The 20,733-nt window shown below is 36.6% G+C and overlaps 1 protein-coding gene across 3 annotated transcripts in view; it reads left to right on the top strand.

Moving 5' to 3' along the window:
• Nucleotides 1-20,733, top strand: part of GRIK2 (glutamate ionotropic receptor kainate type subunit 2) — a 420,597-nt gene that overhangs the window by 345,762 nt on the left and 54,102 nt on the right. The gene's annotated exons all lie outside the window — the stretch shown is intronic.

Below are 20,733 nucleotides of genomic sequence, written 5' to 3'. Positions count from 1 at the left end.
CTGAACAGCTAAGTGCCTGCTTATAAGTCCCTTTGGGGGCCTAACATTCCTCCAGGGACTGGTCTGGAAACAGGATGACTGCATCTTCCCGTACTCCTACAGTGACAGCAGTGCTGTTATAGCTTGGTTTTAGCTGGTGACTCAATTTGTAGAAAATACATTAGAAGGAATATCTGAATTTTTAAATGTTGAGATATTCAGTGGGGAGAACTCTTTCAGTCCACACCATTTAAGATATCCCATTTTTGTGGATTATTTATGAATGGAAGAGCAATTAGATTAATAGATTAACATTATGAGAGAAGGGAAAGAGAGCACTGTACACACCTGAAATTTCAGGGTTTGCTCCACTAGAATCAGTATATGTTTCATCCCAAAAAACCCTTTGTTACTCAGTTTAGTCAGGTGGAATGTAAGTTTTCTGTCTTTTTGTCAATGAGATACATTCAGGGTGGAAAACCATTCTATACCGTTTGTTTCTGCATCCTATTCATACTGAAGTAAACATAAATTTTGTTTCTAGTTAGTCTTTTTTAATTTAGCCTATTTGTTTCTATTTGAGTAGAGTTACTCGAGTAGAGTAGAGAAACTTTCCTTCTTGGTATGGTGTCAAAGGTACAAAGAGACAGAAAACTTAGGCCATTCTACTTAAAACATTCATATTCATTGTTCTTTGTTTAAAAAGAAAGCAAAAAAGAAAAAGAAAAAAAAGAAAAAATTGCCACTTCAGAGCAAGCTATGGATTTCAGACAAACTGGGGTAGCTTTAATTTGTACTCTGCCTATTTGAATAAGGTATTTAACGTAGTAATTACTTGAGTATTCATGTTGAATAATTGCTATAGCACATCTGCAAAGAATCTAATTGCCCTGCCTTAATATCTGTAAAATATACAGTATATTTTCTGTTCATCATTTTTTAATCTTCTATTTAGTAAAAGTAAACATGCAAACCAAAAAACTAAAGTCCAACAAAAGATGATTAAAAATGTATATATTAAAATATGAAACAGTAATTTTGCTTATTGCTGTGACTTACTACATTTTGCATATTACTGTGATGACACTGAAGTGCTCATATCACCATGCAGTAGAAGTACCTAGTTAGTTAAAACAAACAAACAAACAAAAAAATTAAGAAGCCTCCAAGCTGGAGCTGATTATTGCCCCCATCAAGTGTATCCCTAAAAAGAAGTGGAGTGAGGTAGAACTAGACTGTTGGTAGAAATTAACCTGACCTGTGCTGGAGAGATTGCTTCTGGACTTTTGCTTTCTCAGGGAGTATTTCTCCTGATCAAACCAATCAATTAATAACCTAGGTTAAGATATGAAGGAAGCCCGTTCTGAGGCGTTACCATTTAGTTTTACAAAGTAGCTAAAATATTTTTGCTTAACTCTTCTAATGAAGTAATCCTAGTCAAGCAGCTGTCACTTCCATGGTGAATGGCTTGTGAACACATTTCAGTGCTAGTAACAAAACAGTGCTTCCTTAAGGTTTGTTTGGAACTTTTGTCTCTTTCTACGATATAGCACATAATAGCCCATATAGCACTTTCATTCTTGTTTGCGTCTTTCTTGGCTTGTCATTTATATTTCAGAGATGAAGAATTCTTTTTACACATCAACAGTCCTTATGACTATACCTGACTTGTTACCTCCCTGTTGATGTTCCATTCATTCAGACATCCAGGACGCTACAGGATGGTGTTCATCAGTAGAGTGTGTTTCGTTGTTAGTTGACTGTTCCTTATGGTTGCAGTATTTCTCGCTGCCATTCATTAGCTTTCTCATGAATATGATCCCAGAAAGAAGAGCTGAATAATCCCTATCAATCAGTGACATTTAATGACAAAATGGAAATGCCAATAAAAATCTTAGCAATGGCTTATTATAAAACCAGATAAATAAATGATTAGAATTACAGGCTGTACTACTTCCTATTCACTGTTACAAAGTAAATCATTATCCAGCAACTGCCTGTTCTCTCATGAATCTTAAATTTCTGTTTTTAAAGCTGTTTCTTGTAACATAGTATGGTCTGTCCATAAAGAATATTTTGAAGATGAAGGTCATTCACTAAAGAAGACAAACTGTCAGATAGGATAATAATTAATATACATTTAAAAGACCATAAATGAAGATAGATGATATAATTAAAAGCTAATCATGAGGGGAATGCTTTAAGGGAAAAGAGCTTATCTTTCCCCAGATCTTACTGTAGAGAAACATATAATGTTTAGTGCAGTCTCTTTCTCTCTCCCTGCCTGAGGTTATCATCGTGACATATGGGAGATTATCACAAGTTACACGCTATTTCAGATAGGCTGTTAGATGTGTGTGCATTCTTTGGGATGTCTCCGAAGTCTGTATCCCAACAGGCATAGTAACCTTGTTCAGATTACTTTGCACACAATAAACTAATTAAGTGAGGGACCCTTTTGCCCCTTTGTGGAAAGCACATACATTAGCAAGTATTTGCAATGGTCACAGGTAAACTCCAGAGTACAACAGATTCTTAATCTGTATGTGGCTGAAGACACAGCTGAATGACAAAATTGAGCAAAACCAGTACTGTCAAACAAAAATAACACAAATATATAGACTCGAGTGTTCTAGATTTAAAAAAAAAAAAAAAAAAAGGAAGATTTAAAAAAAACACAAACAAAGTACATTTTTTTCCCTCAGCCTAATTTCTACCTACATTTCTTTAGGCCTCGGACGCCTTGGAACTTACCTGGTACCCTTGTGATTTTGAGAAAACTGTGATTTTCAGTAACTATGATGTGTCACCATATAGATCACTGGAAGTGCTCTATAAGGGAATGTATTGGGTTTGCATGGGTTTTGGTAGTCGGGGGGCTACAGTCGTGGCTTCCGTGAGAAGCTGCCAGAAGCTTCCCTTGGCTGGCTCCTGTGGCCCTGTGGGGAACCCACGCTGGAGTGGCCTGTTCCTAAAGGACTGCACCCTGTGTAAGGGACCCACGCTGGAGCAGTTAATGAATATCTGTAGCCTGTGGGAAAAACTCATATTGGAGAAGTTTGTGGAGGTCTGTCTCCCATGGGAGGAACCCTGCGCTGGAGCAGGGGAAGACCGTGAGGAGTCCTTCCCCTGAGGAGGAAGGAGCATCAGAAATGGTGTAATGAACTGACTGCAACCCCCATTCCCCATGCCCCTGCACCGCTGTGGGGGAAGAGTTAGAGAATTCAGGAGTGAAGTGGAACCTGGGAAGAAAGGAGGGGTGGGGGAAAGGTGTTTTAAGATTTAGTTTTTATTTCCTCATTACCATACTCTAATTTCGATTAGTAATAAATTAAACTAATTTCCCCAAGTCAAGTCTGTTTTAGCCATGACAGTGTAATCGCTGAGTGATGTCCCTGTCCTTATCTTGACCCACAAGCCTTTCGTTAAGATTTTCTCTCCACTGCCCAGCTGAGGCGGGGAGTGATAGTGTGGCTTTGGGGGGTACCTGGCATCTAGCCAGGGTCAACCCACCACAGGGAAAAAATATGCAAAAAATAGGTGTGTTGAAGTATTTGTTTTTTCTTAAACATTTCATAAAAATCAACTACTTCAAATAAGCATGTGAGGCACTAGTTTTAATGTATGTTTGCGTTCTTCTTAGGTTGTTGTTTATGTCACAGATGAGTTCTGTAGGCCCACAGTGAAGTTCCACAAAGGAACAACCATCCCTGGGGCTGATCCTGTGCCAAACACAGTCTAAATTATGACAGCTGGTTGGTTATGGCTCCCAACAGCGCTTTGTTAACAAGAAATTGTCTGAGCACTCCGGTACACCAGCCATGCCGAGTGACCATATGGAAGTTAAGAATTTGGCTTGTGGTTGCTATTGCCATCATGGTATGCCAATTGTGAATTCATTCTGCAACACTGTAGATCCACATTAATGACTTCATTTTTTTTGGACACATTATATGTTTCTTTCTGTTTATGGTGATCTTCTCATTACTTACAACATGTTCTGAAGTTAGTTTAGGGTTATTTCTAGCTAAATGGTATCTAGGAGAGATGGCTGTTTAAACTTGGTTTCTAAAACATATAAGCATTGCAACTTTGTCCTAGAAAGGCGTTAAAATATCTGTCTACTGTGCTGAAATAATATAAACCTAGGAATATGCTCTATGCTTTTGTAGTTGTGACATTAGAACAAGCAAAATTTCTCCCATATGGATACCTCTAATTTAAGTAAATCACAGCGAGTGGCTAAAATATAAGAATTTAAGCATTGCTGCCACTGAATTATTTAGCTCAGTATCTTGTTTATTACAGTAGTCAGTCTAGGGTGAAATATGAAGACATGGCATGCACATAGTGATACTTGTCTGAATTGGCAGTGATTTGTAGCTCATATCCTTCTTGAAATAAAAGCATTATATTTAGTAACTACATTGCCAAAATACGAGGAATTAGAAAGCAGAGACAGGAAGAAACTATAAAGGGAGTGATTAATAAGAGATCAAACCAGATTAAGTGTTCAGATTCATTTGGATTACAGAAGTGTTTTATGTTACATTCAGAAATATTTTTGCTGGTTGGAAGATTGCTGCTTTGTAGTGACATATTTGTCCTTCAAACCGTCCGCAAATCACCTGAGTCCACTTTTTGTTTTGTAGTAGAAATGCTTACCAGTGTAGTCACTGTTTTTGCTGATGTTTCAGGGCTAGGAGAAACAGGTCTATGAAAGACTCGATAGACTTGCAGGTCTCCATGTTCAGATGCAAAAAACCTGGAAAATTTCATAGTGGAGTAAAAGCTGTGAGGCTAACTGTCAGTGAAGATAAGGTCTGGAAGAATTATGAAGGGTCAGACAGATTGTGCCTCCAGCAAGGACTTGGCAAAGGGAATAGGATCATTCCTGACATGGAAGGGAGCTGGACAGTTTGGCAGCTAAGGTCAAGCTTTGTACATCACTCACCTACTGCCTTTATTCTGGAAATGGTACACAGAATCTCTCCCAGTCATTATTCTGCAGCCACCCCCGACTGTGGCCTTGTAAAGGGCTCCAGGAATGCAGTTTCATCTCATCTCTGCTGTGAGCTTGCTCCAACTGTTCACACATCCGGTCGAATAGACCCTAACAAGATAATTTCATACAGTTAGAAGTTGTACCTGCCTTTTCCCCCATATCTTTCTTGGAGAGTTTTGGTTCTAACAGAAGGGTTTTGCCCTGTACTGTTAAATGATTTATTTGAGTTAAAAAACATGTAGCGTAAAAGAGCAATGTAGATTGCAGCAAAAATACCTATAACGTATGAAGCTTAAAGTGAAAAGCACCACCGTATAATGTATATTTAACTGTGTCTTTACCTTTTAGCCTGCAATCATAGCCTGCTTATAATTAGACTTTGAATACGTAAGCTGTTTATTATAGAATCACAGGATGGTTTGTGTTGGAAGGGACCTTAAAGATCGTCTAATTCCAACCCCCTGCCATGGGCAGGGACACTTCGCACTAGACCAGGTTGCTCAAAGCCCCATCCAGCCTGGCCTTGAACACTTCCAGGGATAGGGCATTGACAGCTTCCCTGGGCAACCTGTTCCAGTGTCTCACCACCCTCACAGGAAAGAATTTCTTCCTAATATCTAATCTAAATCTACCCTTTTTCAGTTTAAAACCATTACCCCTCGTCCTATGCATTACACTCGCTGATAAATAGTCCCTCCCTATCTTTCCTGTAGGCCACCAAGTCTCTCAGTCTGTCTTCATAGGCGAGGTTTTCCACCCGTCTGATCATCTTTGTGGCCCTCCTCTGGACTTGCTCCAACAGTAGCCTCATTAAGTATCCTGTTATGAAGTTATTTCTGGATATCACTGCGAAAAAATAATTTGTATAGAGATAGATTTTTTTAAAAGTCCTGTAACTTTTATACATATACAGCTGGTGTTTTTTTGACTAACTTTATGGTTAGAGGATAGAAAAAGTTTAGGTTCCCATGGCTTCAGTGCACACTTCCTGCCTTCTGAGAAGTGAGAGGGGAATAGTGAATGGAAGTCATACAGTAGGTAACAGTCATTATTACCTGCTTCCCAATGTAGGACTTTACTAACAGGATGTGAAAAGGGTTGCTCAGGAGAAGACAGATTTATTCTGAAAGGGAAAGACCCATGAATGTGAGTTAGTATGTATATAATTGCTCCTCTGACGGCATTCAGTTATTTGTTTTTACAGCCTAGGTGGGCTCTGCAAATGGCTTGAAAACTGTAATAGACATTACAGTAGCTTACCCTGTTTTTTCTTTTATTAGACCTATCACACTTTCAGCTCTGAGTCCAAGGCTTGAGTCCAGAATTCCTGAGTTCAGCCTCTGGTTATCAAGTGATTTTATTACAAATTCAGGCCTCAATACCTTTTTTACTTCAGTTCCTGTATTAAAAGAAAAGAGATGATATTTACGTACTTCAGTGGATGACGTTAGGAATGGTTCATATTTGTTTAGTGCTTTGAAAATGGAAGGTTTAATTTTGCATTATTTTCTTTCTCTGTCTGAGGGACCTTCTCAGAAAATACTATTAGAGGGGTTTTTTGCTTTGTCTTCGCTGACCTCCCTTTCCCCGATTTTTCCTTCCAAACAAAGGGTCAGTATCTTTCTTCCTGAATTATCTGTGAAGGCTACCCTCTAGGGAAGCAATCTCTTATACCAAAGAGAGATGAGCTGGATTCCTACTCTTTTTCCTACATGCCTGGGAGGAGAAAAGGCTGAAGGATGCAAGGATACTTTCACTGGAGAATTCTAAGTCAGGAATTTTCTCCAATTCTCACAGCCACTATGAAATAAGAATATGCATCTGCCGTTGAGGTTGAAAGGCTAGTACTGTGTACTCTGTCACACCTAGAAGGTCAGCTGATACTTTATAGAAATCTCAGGAACAAAAAATGTCATTTCTTCCCCCTGACTACTCTCTGTGAACTGGAGAGAGTTTACAGTTTTCCCTCCACACTGTGACAGGTCATTTAATTTTCTGGTTTACAAGCAGGTGGATTAAATAAAATAAAGATAATCTGAAATAATAGAAACATTTTTGAAAGCAAAGACCATAGCCACGCTATGTAGCAAAGACCATGATACTGTGTTTCACAGTAAATTTGTGTCATCAGGAGAACAATTCACAATACCTTTATTTTCTCTGTCACTTTAATAGAAATCACATGAGACTAAATTTCGGGGGGGGGGGTGGTGTGGTGCGGGAAGACATGAACATACTTTTGGAAATATATTATTTCAGACTACTGTAAAATTAGGTTGGCAGTTACAATGGAATCCTCCCACAGTAGATACCCATCTTAACAAATTCTAGAAATGTTATCATAAAGATATTGCAATGCTGATATCATAGCTTGTCTTCTCACCTATGTCTCCATAAAATTTCTTTACTCCTCAGTAAAGTGTAAAGTCTTTCACTTTAAGATCCATTAACTCCTCAAAATCCTTGAGAATTGCTATGGAAATTAAAAATAATACAGAATTACATGACAGGAAAAAAAAAATCATATGGTAGATTGCCATCAGAAATTACTCTAATTTTAGAAGACATGAAAAAGTTGTTTTAAGGTGGGTCATGAAAGCATTTATTGCTGATGAGGTCCTGGAATTTACCTGACTCCCAAGTTAGTAGTGTATGTATTTGTTTTCAGTTAAGACTTTTTCCACAGTTTCACTGGAGAAAAAAAAAATCCCAAATCCAACATAAACACATTTGATGATCTTTAGGAACTTATTAAACTGAAGTAGTAAGTTTAGCATGAATGAGAGTGTGAAAACCCCATCAGATCATCCTCTTAAAATAATTCTATAAAATAATACAGCTGTTTAGAGGAAAGGGAGTCTTCAGTGTGAATAAATGTGTATTTCATTACCCATTTTCATCTGTTATGAAAGGGAATTCAAACATGGCAGATAGAAATCTTCCAATTTTTACATTTTGAAACCTTTTTTCATTTATATGCAAAAGTGTAGATTGAAGAGTAGTACAGACCTGTTAGACTGTCATTCATCAACAGTCAGGTAAGTATCCTCATAGTATCATTTAATTCTGGTTGGCAGCGGTTAGGTGCTCACCCCCATCTCCTTTTTTCCCCTTAGAAAATTGCTCACTTTCAGCTTATTATCTCTCTACCCTCCGTATCTCATACCATTAAAGCAGTCTGGCAGTGTCTGACAGAAGGAAGCTGGAAAATGGGTAGCCCGCAGAGCATGTCTTCACTCTGAAGCTTTCTTGCTCTCTTGCTGCTCCTGCCACTAGAGCTGCTGTTCACAATATGGGAAGAAGTCTTGATGACAAAACCTTCTGTCAGCAGTGTTTAACCTATCATTAGCTAATTGATATCCGATTAGAGGAGGTTTCTCTCTCTCACTAAATTAATTGTGAATCGTAGTTTTATTTTTAATAGGTGAGCTTTGTTTTCTCATTGTTGTGGGGTTCATTTACTTTGATTATGTATGTTATCTGTGGTTTGCCCTGTATTGCAGACAAATTACTATGGCTTTTACAGGCTTTTTGACAGCTGCCTGTATTTAGCATTCCAAGTGTAGTTCTTATACCTCTCTTTCTCCCCCCCTCCTCTGCCACCCCCAATCACCCTCTAATAAATACTTAATCAGGAGTGATTGTAAGGTTATTGTCTGATAAATATAGAGAGAAGTAAGCAGGAAAATCCTCAGGATGCCCTGCACAATGGTCCTGATTTCACCATGTGAGAGCTGATGCAACAGTCAGGACTATGTGAGTCTCATAGCTTCTTTTGATACTAGGTTATCTATTATAGGATACTAATGAATCAGAGGTTAAGATTGTTTATTTCATTTTTAAGACTGTTTATTTTAGAATAAAAACTGTGGATGGTAAAGTCCTCAGAAGTTTGAAATCCTGTTATATGCTTTCTCTGAAAGACTAAAGGGTGTTATTTTGTAGATTGTAAATGTGGTATCCTTCACAGGTTGCACAATTATAGAAATAATATCCTATCAAAGATTCATCAATTTGTTTTCTAAGATTCAAGCCGTGCAGTGACAAAAGCCCTTACTTGAAGAAACTTCTGAAATTCATTTCCATTCACTGCATTGAGTTCATAGTAGAAGGAACGAAAGCTGAAAGCTGATTAAATTGGTATATTTCATCTTTATTTCCTTTATGAATCTTAAAGACTGAGTAAGAGGGAAGAAAAGAGAGGGAGAGAGTCAATAATAGTAAAAAACCTGCAAAACACATATTTAAGCACTCAATTTATTTCCCTCTGACATTTTCCAATGTTTTTAATTAATCTTCCCCTGCTGGGAATCATATGTTACTTTTTGATAGCAGGGGAAAGGTAGTTGCAACCTCATGGAATTGAGCTCTCTGGGCTCACACAAGAGTACACAAAAATATGATAGAAATACGATGCTTTGAATACTTTGAAATACTTTGAAAAGAATTACATATGAATTAGGCTACTTCTGTTCTTCCTGATGAGTATCAGAGCAAGACTTCTAGGACTTTGCAGTTGTAAGCTTTCCATACCAGCTTCCAAATGGTTGTCTGTCCCCTTTAAACATTAAGGCAACTATTTATTATAACAATAAACAATGTATGTTTATTTTCTATTAGCTTCCTTGTCCTAGAATGGAACTGATCCAGCCTAAACTCTGGTTTCCTGTTTGTTCTTCCTCCTACATGTTAACACTTGTGGATCTTCTGATCGGATTTCACATAACACAACAGCTTTCTTCAGGCAGACCCCTGCTACCTTAACTTCAGTAGGCAGCCGTTAATAATGAGATAAATATGTCCTGTATGTCACACTATGTTACACTATGTCTAACATTCTCTTATACACATATTAGGAAGATCTATACACATTCATGCAATACCTACCTGTGAAAATACCTAAATATCTGAGTGCTTCTGTATGTATTAGATACTCAGGCACCAAAAAACTTGGGCTCCTGCACTTTCTGCAAACCTCCATGCTCAAACCATCTTGAGATCACAAAAGTGATGCCTACTTTGCATTGATATTTTTGAACATAAAAAAGAGATGTGTAAGAAATTCTCACAGAAAGATATTGCTGAATAATTAAAAAGTTGCTTATTTACTTTTGCCTTCTCCTTTTACTTTTCTTTTGTCATTGTCTTTACTGCTACAACAGGAAGTTCCACTCCTCCACCTTAACTTTGAACAGGAACACCCTTAAAGTATAAAATGCATCTTAACAATAATAACAAAACAAAAAATCTTTTACCCAAAACAAACAGAAAAGAAGGACACAAAACTTATTTAATAAACCTTTATTTAATAAAATCTTTTTAAGGATTAATCTTAAAGAAAAAATCTGAAATACTCACAGGTGACATTGGCATTAAACAGATAAGTTTCAGCTTTTTGAGGTGAGATAAGTCTCCTGGATTATTTGAATAATTTTATTATACATTTAAATATACAACCTTAATTTTTGTTTGTGAACGTGAAATGTTCCAGGAGGATTTTCAAAGAAATACTGCACCGTTTCTTCTGATTCAGGTTTAATTTCTCCATAGATCCTTGCCCTTATTGTTACCTAACACCCTTTTACGGACCTTCACCACTGCGGTACCTCATACCCTAGCAGGGTTTCAGGCAGACAGATTCATCAGTTTGTGATGTGCTTTGATGCTACGGCTAGTCTTAAGCCAAGTCTCTTTAAGGGTCAAATTTGGTTTTATGGACCAAAGTTTATCCTGTTGTTTGGAAGAAATATCCTGGGATGCTGTAACAAGTATCTTTGGCCTGAGCTGGCTAAACTGCCTTTGAGGCTGGTTATTTTTCTCAGGACACAGAAGAGAGAATCAGTCTTATTCTTTGGGTACTAGATTGAGGCAAAAACACAGTTTTCACTTGCTTTTCTTCCACAGCCTGCATTTTCCTAGTAATTTATTAATCATAGTGCTTATCTGAGCTTATTCGTGTCATTGTTAGCAACTGCAGTTAGCAACAGCATTTGGTGTAAAATCAGAAGTCACCAGGAGGAGATTGAGACTTCAGAACTGATTTCTTCTCCTTTTCCTTTCCTTCTATTTTTTTCCCCCAAACTCTGCTAAATGCAGCAGAAAAATGTAGAGAACTATCGCTCTTGAAAATTCAAATTTTTAAATGACCAACAAACAAGAACATTTCAAGTTGCTTTGAGTTTCATAAACATGTATGCAGACATTATGTTCATGTTGATAACACACACATACACAAAGTCCTCCTTTATAATTTGAATTTTTTGAGACAGCCCTGCACGTATCATTTTAGGAAGTTTGTCAAACCTGTTTTGGCTCCAGTTTGTTTCTATTTACATGAAAATTTAACTGGTTGCTTTTTATCTTTCTTTTTACTACCTCTGAGAAAAATCCTTTTGCTGTAATATCAGAAGTACTGGGGATGAAGTAGGTATTGGCCCATAACCAGCAAGCTTTATTTCAGGCAAATCATAAGGGAAAGGGTAATGCGGTCTTTGTAAAGGCATATTTTTAAATACAGGATCAATAATAATATTCATAATTTAGGAGAATATTTCTTTGATGAATTCATTGCCCAGATGAAATGTAGTTTTCTAGATTGACATCCTGTATCAGCTATGCTATTCACTTGATCTCTTGGACTAATAGCAATGTTAGGTAACTTAAGCAGAGTGTGTGTGTGTGCATGTATATATATGTGTATATATAAATTGGATGTGCACACACATACACATCCACTTTACTTATAAAGTCATATAATTTTGCTTCAAACACTCCTCTTGTAGACAATTTTATTCTTTCTGTGCCGACATTTTTCAGGCCATTGCAAATATAATACTACTGTCAAGCTGTTCTGTTAAACTAGAAGCCTTTGAGTATGTAGGATCTCTGCACAGTCACATTTTTATTGCTTTTTATCCAATTTTGAAGTCCATTCTCTGTTGCATCAGAGCTTTGTGCCAGGAACTGGTGTCACCATATGTGGCAGCTACAGACTCCTTTTGGCTACAGCTAAGAATGCGTATTGTAGTAATATGGAGAGTACATAAACAACTGGAAAGCATATGCAGACTGATAGTTGTATCTGTGACTGTATAGAAATTAAAATGTGTTCTTAAAAGATAAAATTTAGAAGTCCTAATAAGATATACATGACTGTATAAATCTAGTTCATTTCCTACATGTCAGAGACTGCTATCTTGCACTCTATAAAGTCTCCGCCTCTTTCAGAATGATTCAAGTCTCTTTTGTGGTATCTTGTAGAATAAAATGCATGCATTCATCCATATACGGGGAAACTACTACTATATATAATCCAAATTGGCAGGCAAGTACCTGTAACATGCCACATAACCTCATCTAAGAGTTTCATGGAATCATAGAAGGGTTTGTGTTGGAAGGGACCTTCTAAGAACGTCTAGTTCAACCTCTTTCGCTAGATCAGGTTGCTTAAAGCCCTGTCCAGCCTGACCTTGGACACTTCCAATGATGGGACATCCACAACTTCCCTAAGAAACCTGTTCCACTGTCTCACCACCCTCATTGTGAAAAATTTCTTCTTTGTATGCAGTATAAATTACCATCTTTCAGTTTAAAACTGTTGCCCCTTGTCCTGTTACTACAAGCCCTGGTAAAATGTCGCTCTTTTTTTTTTTTATAATCCCCCTTTATATATTGAAAGGCTGCACTAAGATCTTCCTGGAGCCTTTTCTTCTCCAGACTAATACCAGAGCTCGTGGGGTTTCCTGGAGTCTCTTCTGCTCCAAGTAGATGCCATCTGGAGCTCCAGTAGCCTTCACCAGATTTGCCTGTGTTTGAGTTACTAAAAAATGATAATAAAAATTTCAAAGTCCAAACTTTTATTTGTGGATTTTTACACTGTCATGAATGTGGTCTGAATGCTGACAGAACGTGCTGCACAGGTTTTGCTTTGTTAATTTAGAATTATCTAAAGCTGTGGTAATGTATGTCCATACTGCACCTCACTAGCTAGTATCAGATATTAATCCACATGCTGCAGAGGATAAACTGCATGCGTATGACACACTTGCTTATTTATCTGCATTCGGTCTGCAGAGGATAGGGTCTGAGGTATTTGTCTGACACGTTAATTTATAACTAAAGAATTTGCCATTCATCTTTGAAGGTGTCTGTCTTAACATGTCATTCAGGCTAGGAACCCCCAGACAGGGTACAAACATGATTGAGAATTGTATCTACATATTCCTGTATGAATATTATATAGAAAAGTTGTGCTTTAATGTTAGGGTTCTTCAACAAGTAAAGCAGCAGGAAAGAATTAAGAGGCAGATCTGTAAATATGGGTGTTTCTAAAATGCAGTTGTATATGTGAGACAAATAATTTAATTCTTCAGAGTGTTTTCCCCTTAAAATAAATTACTAGAAATGTCACTTTTCTGTAAATAATTACTGCAATTTTAAAATATTGAAAAGCAACATTAGTTTTTAAACAAAGCATTCTGTCAGTGCTATTTAAGTACTGGCTATTTGAGAGATGCATCAGTGCTTGAATGAGTTTGATAACTATTGCTTTGCTAAATATTCAAATGTTCTTTATAGTAAAGCCTACAGTAGTATCCACTCATCTTGTGGTTTAAATCTATTAGGTACTAAATATGATGTTAAAGAAAATCTGAAATTTTACAGAAATATTTCTTCTCAATTTATTGATACTTAACCAGGACAAATTTAGGCAATAGATATTTACAAATGCTACATTAATAAATAACAGATGTATTTGTGAAAAAGCAGTTTTAAATGTGAAAACATACACTTCTTATCTTTTACCCAGATGCATGTAATGAAAGTGAAAGCATTTGTTTTTCTGAAACCACTAATATGCAGTAATTTTTTTTGAATATAATTCTTCTACTAATATATTTCATTAAGCATTATTTTCATGTTTTTTCATTCAACTGTCCTCGCTTTTAATTATTTTTTTAGCATTGATTCTCCTATGTCTCAGAGTTGGAAACTTGTTTGTACCCGTATTTATAGATTCCAACCTCAGAGCCAGTTACCTTGGAAACTGTTTAAAGTGCATCGTCTTGACTATTTGTTCTATCAAATCACTGAATTGCCTTCTTTCCTCTTTCGTCTATTGTTCCACAGAGCTTGGTACTAGCAAACAGACATGCCCAGGTTGTTTCTTACTATAACTCCCTTGCTTAGCTATTCAAGGTGACACTGTAGAGTAGGTGTCTGCTCATTTTCAGGTAATCATTAAATGACTACCATATATACTTTTTTGTTAAGAATAAATAAGTAACATCTAGATACTCTTTTCTGCTAACAGTTACTGTTGTAAGCAGCAAAGTTGCACAGCAATAATAATAAGTGTAATAAGAGATTCGCTCTCTTCAAAGAGCAGCAATAATTACTGCTTCCCTTTCTCCTGCAGTCCACTTTACTTTGATGTGGAAACCACCAAAGTGAGTATGCTGAAGAAAATGATTTACTTAATACCAATAATTATTTTGAGAATGACAGGCTTAGAATAGTACAAATAAAGTCAGAATTCTAGTAATACAGGTACAAGGTTGTAGATTCTTATCCTCATCTGGTCTTAAATGAAATAGCTCTCCTGAAATTCTTAGTATCTCAAAATTAGTATTTTGGTTCTGTCTCAGTGTTTCTCCGCTTTCCTATCATATTCAACCTGTCTCAAAAAACCCGACAAAAAATACTGATGCTGATATTTTACACCGAGAGTGGCAGGCAACTGGAAAGATGTTTATGAATGCAGTCAAGTAAGTAAAGAGAATTTCTTTTTTGTTAGAGAAAGGCTCAAATTGAATGTGCAATTGAGATCTTCACCTGTGTACCCTTCTTTTATAACATAATTAATTTTATGACATTCTCTGAATATTTATACATTATTTATAAGCATTGACACAGACACTTATGCTTCATCAAGGACATAAGAAATGTCAAGGTTAAAGCCCTGTGAGCTGTTGCACCTTTCTGATTTCAAAATCCCATGAAATTTAGAGTTCATGATGGCAAAAAAAATGACGTGAATCCCACCTCAGATTAGTGTAGCAATCCAAAAGTTCTGCATCTGATTGAAACTAGGTATTCACATTCATTTTATAATTAATGGAGAAAGAGAGGAACATTGGAAGGTACTAAAGACACAAAGGGTACAAACATCAATGCTAAAAACAGTGAGAATTAATTACTTTCATGGATGTAGTTCCTGTCTCTCTCCGTTGTCAATATAAGGAACCTTAATACTGGGTTTAGTTTAGATGCCTGACTTTTAAACACCTAACACAAGATGAGATGAAGCTAGTCCTTTGGTCTAAAACCTAAGAATGAAATAAGAAATGAGGCTTTGGCATCGCACATCATTTTGTCAAACAATGCCAGTTTGTCAAAAGCAAAAGCTTTCATGGAAAGATTTATTTCAGCCAAACTTTTGTCAGAGGAGTAGTCCAGGAATGCCTTTGTCTCTAACAAGTTGTTCATTTGTTTGGCTTTTTTTGTAAAAAATATACCCAATATATATGTAAGTGTATATAAAAACACACAGTGGAGACTTTTGATCAATTTCGTTCCATCAGGTCTCTCATAGAGACTCCCCTCTAAGGGAAATTAATTACCCATGAGTGCTTGGTGATGTGGAGGCTAACCGTATTTCTTTCTGGTTCTGCCTTCCCACCACTTACCTCATCATATTAAATTAGAATAAAGAAAAAAGTTCTAATTCTCTTCCTTTACCTGAACAACAAATTGTGCTATGTCAGTATTTTTTCTCAGAACAGATTGTATCTTGATCTATTCAGATGACCTCTAGCTTTCTAGCCACAGGTCATGTATTTGAAAGGATAATGAGTCGTTTACTTCTGAAGAGTTTTCAAAGGAGATTGTTTCAACTCCCCCAGACGACCTTCCACTTGCAGATCATTGCAGATGTATAACGAGATACTAATTTCTGGATACTTTTGAGAAGAAATGGGCAAAAATGTAAATGGACTCAAAGAAAGTGATTTGGCTAGTTGGATATAGCACACATTGCATATTTCTGATACTCACTGAATATAAGTCCCAATATTGTAAAGATTCACTGGAGTTAGTATTCAAAAAATCTGAAGAATTGCATTGCAAGGCTGCAATATCTTCTTCTGCAAGTTTTTTGTTGCTCTTCTAGATGCAAAATGCCTAACTCCTTCCTTATCCTTAGAAAATACAGGAGACGAGAGAAGCTGCTACATAGGAAGGGTTATATCTGTCAAGCCTAGTTATTTAATCTACTTAAATTCAATTCTTAACCTAGGATCTGTAAGAAACACATTATAAAAATAAAAATACACACAGATACGTACATATGTATACACACACACATACAAACATAGAGAGAGGGATGTATCTATATCTGAATATAAAGATTTATGGAGAGAGATACTGTTCCTAAGGACTATGGATTGGATGATCTGGGGATTTGAACTAGTAGCAGTATTGCAATGAAGAAAAGAATGCAGCCATAAAGGAAACCGGTTAAATATAATCTCCACATTCAATCAGTTTGGCTGTGTTTTTATGCTCTATTTAAAACTGTTTCTAAAGTTTACCTCTTCTTTAATGAGAAGAAACAGCGGCTCTGAATGTCAAGGACCCCTTTACAAGAATGTCACCAGTGGCTTTAAAGTGGGGGTGTTGGCGGAGAGGTATAAAGGAAGGGAAGATGAAGATTTTAATTTCATGGCTATTGATTTTTCTGAAAATAAATAATCATAGAATCATAGAATTGTTGAGGTTGGAAGGGACCTTTAAGATCATCGAGTCCAACCTTTAGCCTACCCTGACAAGACCCACTTCTAAACCATGTCCCTCAGTGCCCCATCTACCCTTTTTTTAAACACCTCCAGAGATGGTGAATCCACCACCTCCCTGGGCAGCCTATTCCAATGTTTAATAACCCTTTCAGTGAAACTAATGTTTTAAAGAAGAGTCTTTGTCCTGGATCATTAGAAAGGATTTTAGGGGCTGTATGACAACAGCATATTGATTGTAATTTTACTCTAATAAAATAAATATTTTTACTATAATAAAAGAAATATTTTAGATACCAAAACACTTCTCTCACCCCGGGTTTCTGACAGATGGAAAATCTTAATAGTCATGGATATAGACTATTTGGGAGATAGCAAGATAATATATTTTTTTTAACCTTACCTTAAATAATTTATATTTATTGAATCTCACCTTCCAAATCAAACAAAAATTAAAAATATCAATAGGACATCCTTAGAAGGCTAATATATTTTTCAGTTCAGGTTTTTTTTGGAACAGAAAAGTTGACCAGGTTGATTTTTCTCTAAGAACATTTGATAATTCAAAAACTTTTCAGGAAAAAAAAAGATTCTGTTGAGTCCTACCCAGGCTGAAGGCTTAAATTTGATCATTTAGCAAATGTTCTTCATCTGGGGTCATGAACACTAAGGATGCTTCAGAGAAAATGTGGTAGCTGATTCTTTAAGAAAAAATGCAGTCTTCCAAATCTAGACATACCTAGGTAGATAGATACTACTACTTCAGCATAGTCACTTCCCTGATTGTCAATATAACATAATTTCTTATATTGCTTAGAAGAGGGAATCAGTGACTGAAGAATGTTCACAAACTCATGTTTCCATAAGCACAATTATTTCCTAGGAGTTCTAAGCCTTCTTTCAACTCCTTTCAGTTTCTGAGTGCCTGACTTTGTCTTGTTTCCGGTAATATGTTTTCAGCCACAGCACAAAACATGGACCTTTTAGAGTGGGTTCAGAGGAGGGCCACAAAAATTATTAGAGGACTGGAGCATCTCACCAGAAGAAAGAAGAAGAAAGGCTTCAAGAGTTGGGATTATTTAGCCTGGAGAAGAAACAGCTCTGGGGAGACCTTAGTGCAGCCTTCTAGTACTTAAACGGGGCTTAAAAGAAAAACAGAGACGTTTTACCAGGGCCTTTTTACATTGTACACAAGGAATATTTTTTTCTATAATGAAGGTTGTGAGATGCTGGAACAGGTTTCCCAGAGAAGCTGTGGATGCCCCATCATTGGAAGTGTTCAAGGTCAGGTTGGATGGGGCTTTGAGCAACCTGGTCTAGTGAAAGAGTTCCCTGACCCTGTCAGGGAGGTTGAACTAGATGTTCTAGGAAAGTCCTTTCCAACCCAAACCATTCTGTTTTTCTCTGAGTGAATGAGAGCTGTTTTATGAATCCGCTATGATGTCTTAGCCCATTTGCACTATAGAGTCAAGAACTGAAGGCATGGACTGCTGGTCATGTGGACATGATTTGCTAATATCAATCATTTTCTTTACTGAATAAGTGTTTTAAGGAATTACTGAAACATTTAGCAGAAAATAGAAATATAGTTGATGGCATTCAATCAAGCACTCAAAAGCATAATCCAGAAAGACTAGCAGAAATTTTGCCTGTGTGAGTACCATATCAGAGAGTCCATAACTTTTATGTTTAAGTGCTCACAAAAAATGTATCTTTTATTTCTCATTGATTTTTATTTGTGACCATTGTTTGCACTCCATTCCAAACTAGCCAGCTCAGGTTCAAGTTCTGTTAAAGATCTCTGACCTAGATGTAAGGTTTTGATATTCTGCAGTTCAAAAGTAATATTGTCCTCCACATACAGCTCCTCACAGATATAGAATACCTGTAGACATGTCCTTTTTGAAACATCAATGTCTATACCAATTTTATATAATGGGTGCAATATATACGCAATTAATATTTGAAATACGTGACATGTAGGTCTTCCTCTAGTTTTAGATGGTAATTTTAAAGGGACAAAATTTCCTGCAAATGCCTGAAATTTTAATTTTATCTCAGAAAAAGAAGGTCCTAAGACTTCAAAACCATGTATAAATTAATTTGACACAAGAATTAAAAGGACAATGGCTTTAGTATCAATTTCTGAGTGATTATTGGAACTGGGAGAAGGAAATAAAAATGAATTATAGCTTGCAGGACTTATAAGCCACATGTTTAAAAAAAAATAAGATGGTTTCAGTGAGCTGGTGTATTTTACATCCATTGACGAGTGCGATTTGCTATCTTTCTTATGTCTTTCTCAGCATTGCGTATTTGTATTAATGGATGATAAAAACAAAGAAGCAGAATAACTTATAGCCTGTAAACTGGTCTAGGACAGCTGTGTAGGCAGTAAGAAATAGCTTAATCATTGTCTCCAAGGAGGTCAAAAGGTTGATCCGAAAGACAAGTAAATTTATGCATAAGCTGGTAGTAGTCCCTTCTCCATCATTTGATACTTCAACTAAATGGGTTACCCTGCAATCCAGAAAAAAAGCTACTGCACTGCAGCTATGGTATTTGGTATTGTTTACATAAAGTCAGTTTAAAGAGGGGGAAAATAAGATTGCCATAAGCCTCTTGTCAGCTTCCGGTCTGAAGTAAATTCATACATATCAAAAAAGACTTAAAATAAATAAAAAAACCCCCAAAAAAACCAAACCAACAAAGAGGAAAAATAAGCTGGTCAAAGCAAATGCTCAAGATATCTCTACTTAAGCATTAATTATACTATACGTGAGTGAGGATCAAAACAGTTGAGGTGAACAAGGAGGTTTTTGGTGTATACAAATGGAAAAAGAAAAAACAACTAAGCTAGTGATTTAAAACAAATTGAAATTTTTAAAGCTACTTTTAAAGCTACATAAAGGTCACAAAATCAGATTAAAATTGCTAAGGCACAATGGGCAAGTTTTAATGAATTCTCAGTGAAGATTTTTAAGATGAGCACTCAAGACTGGATTTTTGAGATAAACCATTTTTTTCTAATAAATAAGAAGAGAGCTAAGGAAAATTCTAGAGCAAGATCAAACAGAATTATGAAAACTTGGTTTCAAACAAAGAAACTGAGCTACCTAAGACTGTTTTTAGTAGGTTTTCTACAGAAAAAAAGAAAGTTTTTCAATGACTGACTTTTACTCCTAGGTTGGGGGCAGCAGGGGTACTGTTTTGTCTTCTGAAAATGTTAGTGAACTAGCATCTGTAAACAGTAGAGAAGGTAGAATTAAAATAGGAAGGAATAGAGTCTCAAACCAAGTCATTACACCTAGCAAGTAAAAGAGTGCAGTGACAGGGATAAATGGAGATAAATGTTTGCTTTTTGTACTTGAAGATGTATGCAAAATGGATATATAAACAAGATATCTCTTCAGCATAGCAGAAATCCATTTTATCTCCAAAACATGATAAGTAATATAATGAGAGTTTTCCTATAGGGTATTTCAAATGCCTTTACTTTAGTGGTCTAATGCCTAAGCCTAAAATGCCTTTAGACTTTAAAGGAGAGATCAGCACAAGGAACGGACAAGAAACTGTTCTACATCCTTGACAACAGGTGTCTATCTAGTCTAGTATGGACCAGATAAATGGATAGTGAGTAGGAATGAGAACTGGTTGACTGCTAGGCTCAAAGGGCTGTTTAGAACAGCTTGAAGTCCATCCGGAGATCAGTCACACACAGTATGCCCCCAGGGTCAATACTGGGTCCCATACCAGGACCCAATGAACCCAATTGGGTTCATGACCTGGATGGTAGGACAGAGCGGACCCTCAGCAAGTTTACAGATGATACAAAACTGAGAGGAGTAGTTGATACACCAGATGATTGTGCTGCAATTCAGAGAAACCTCAACAGGCTGGTGAAATGGGCAGGCAGGAACCTCATGCAGGTCAACAGAAGAAAATGCCAAAAACCTG

The sequence above is a fragment of the Larus michahellis genome, chromosome 3 (genome assembly GCF_964199755.1).
Source record: "Larus michahellis chromosome 3, bLarMic1.1, whole genome shotgun sequence".
Lineage (NCBI taxonomy): Eukaryota > Metazoa > Chordata > Aves > Charadriiformes > Laridae > Larus > Larus michahellis.
The sequence above is the reverse complement of the archived record's forward strand: the minus strand, read 5'-3'. Positions and strand labels throughout refer to the sequence as shown.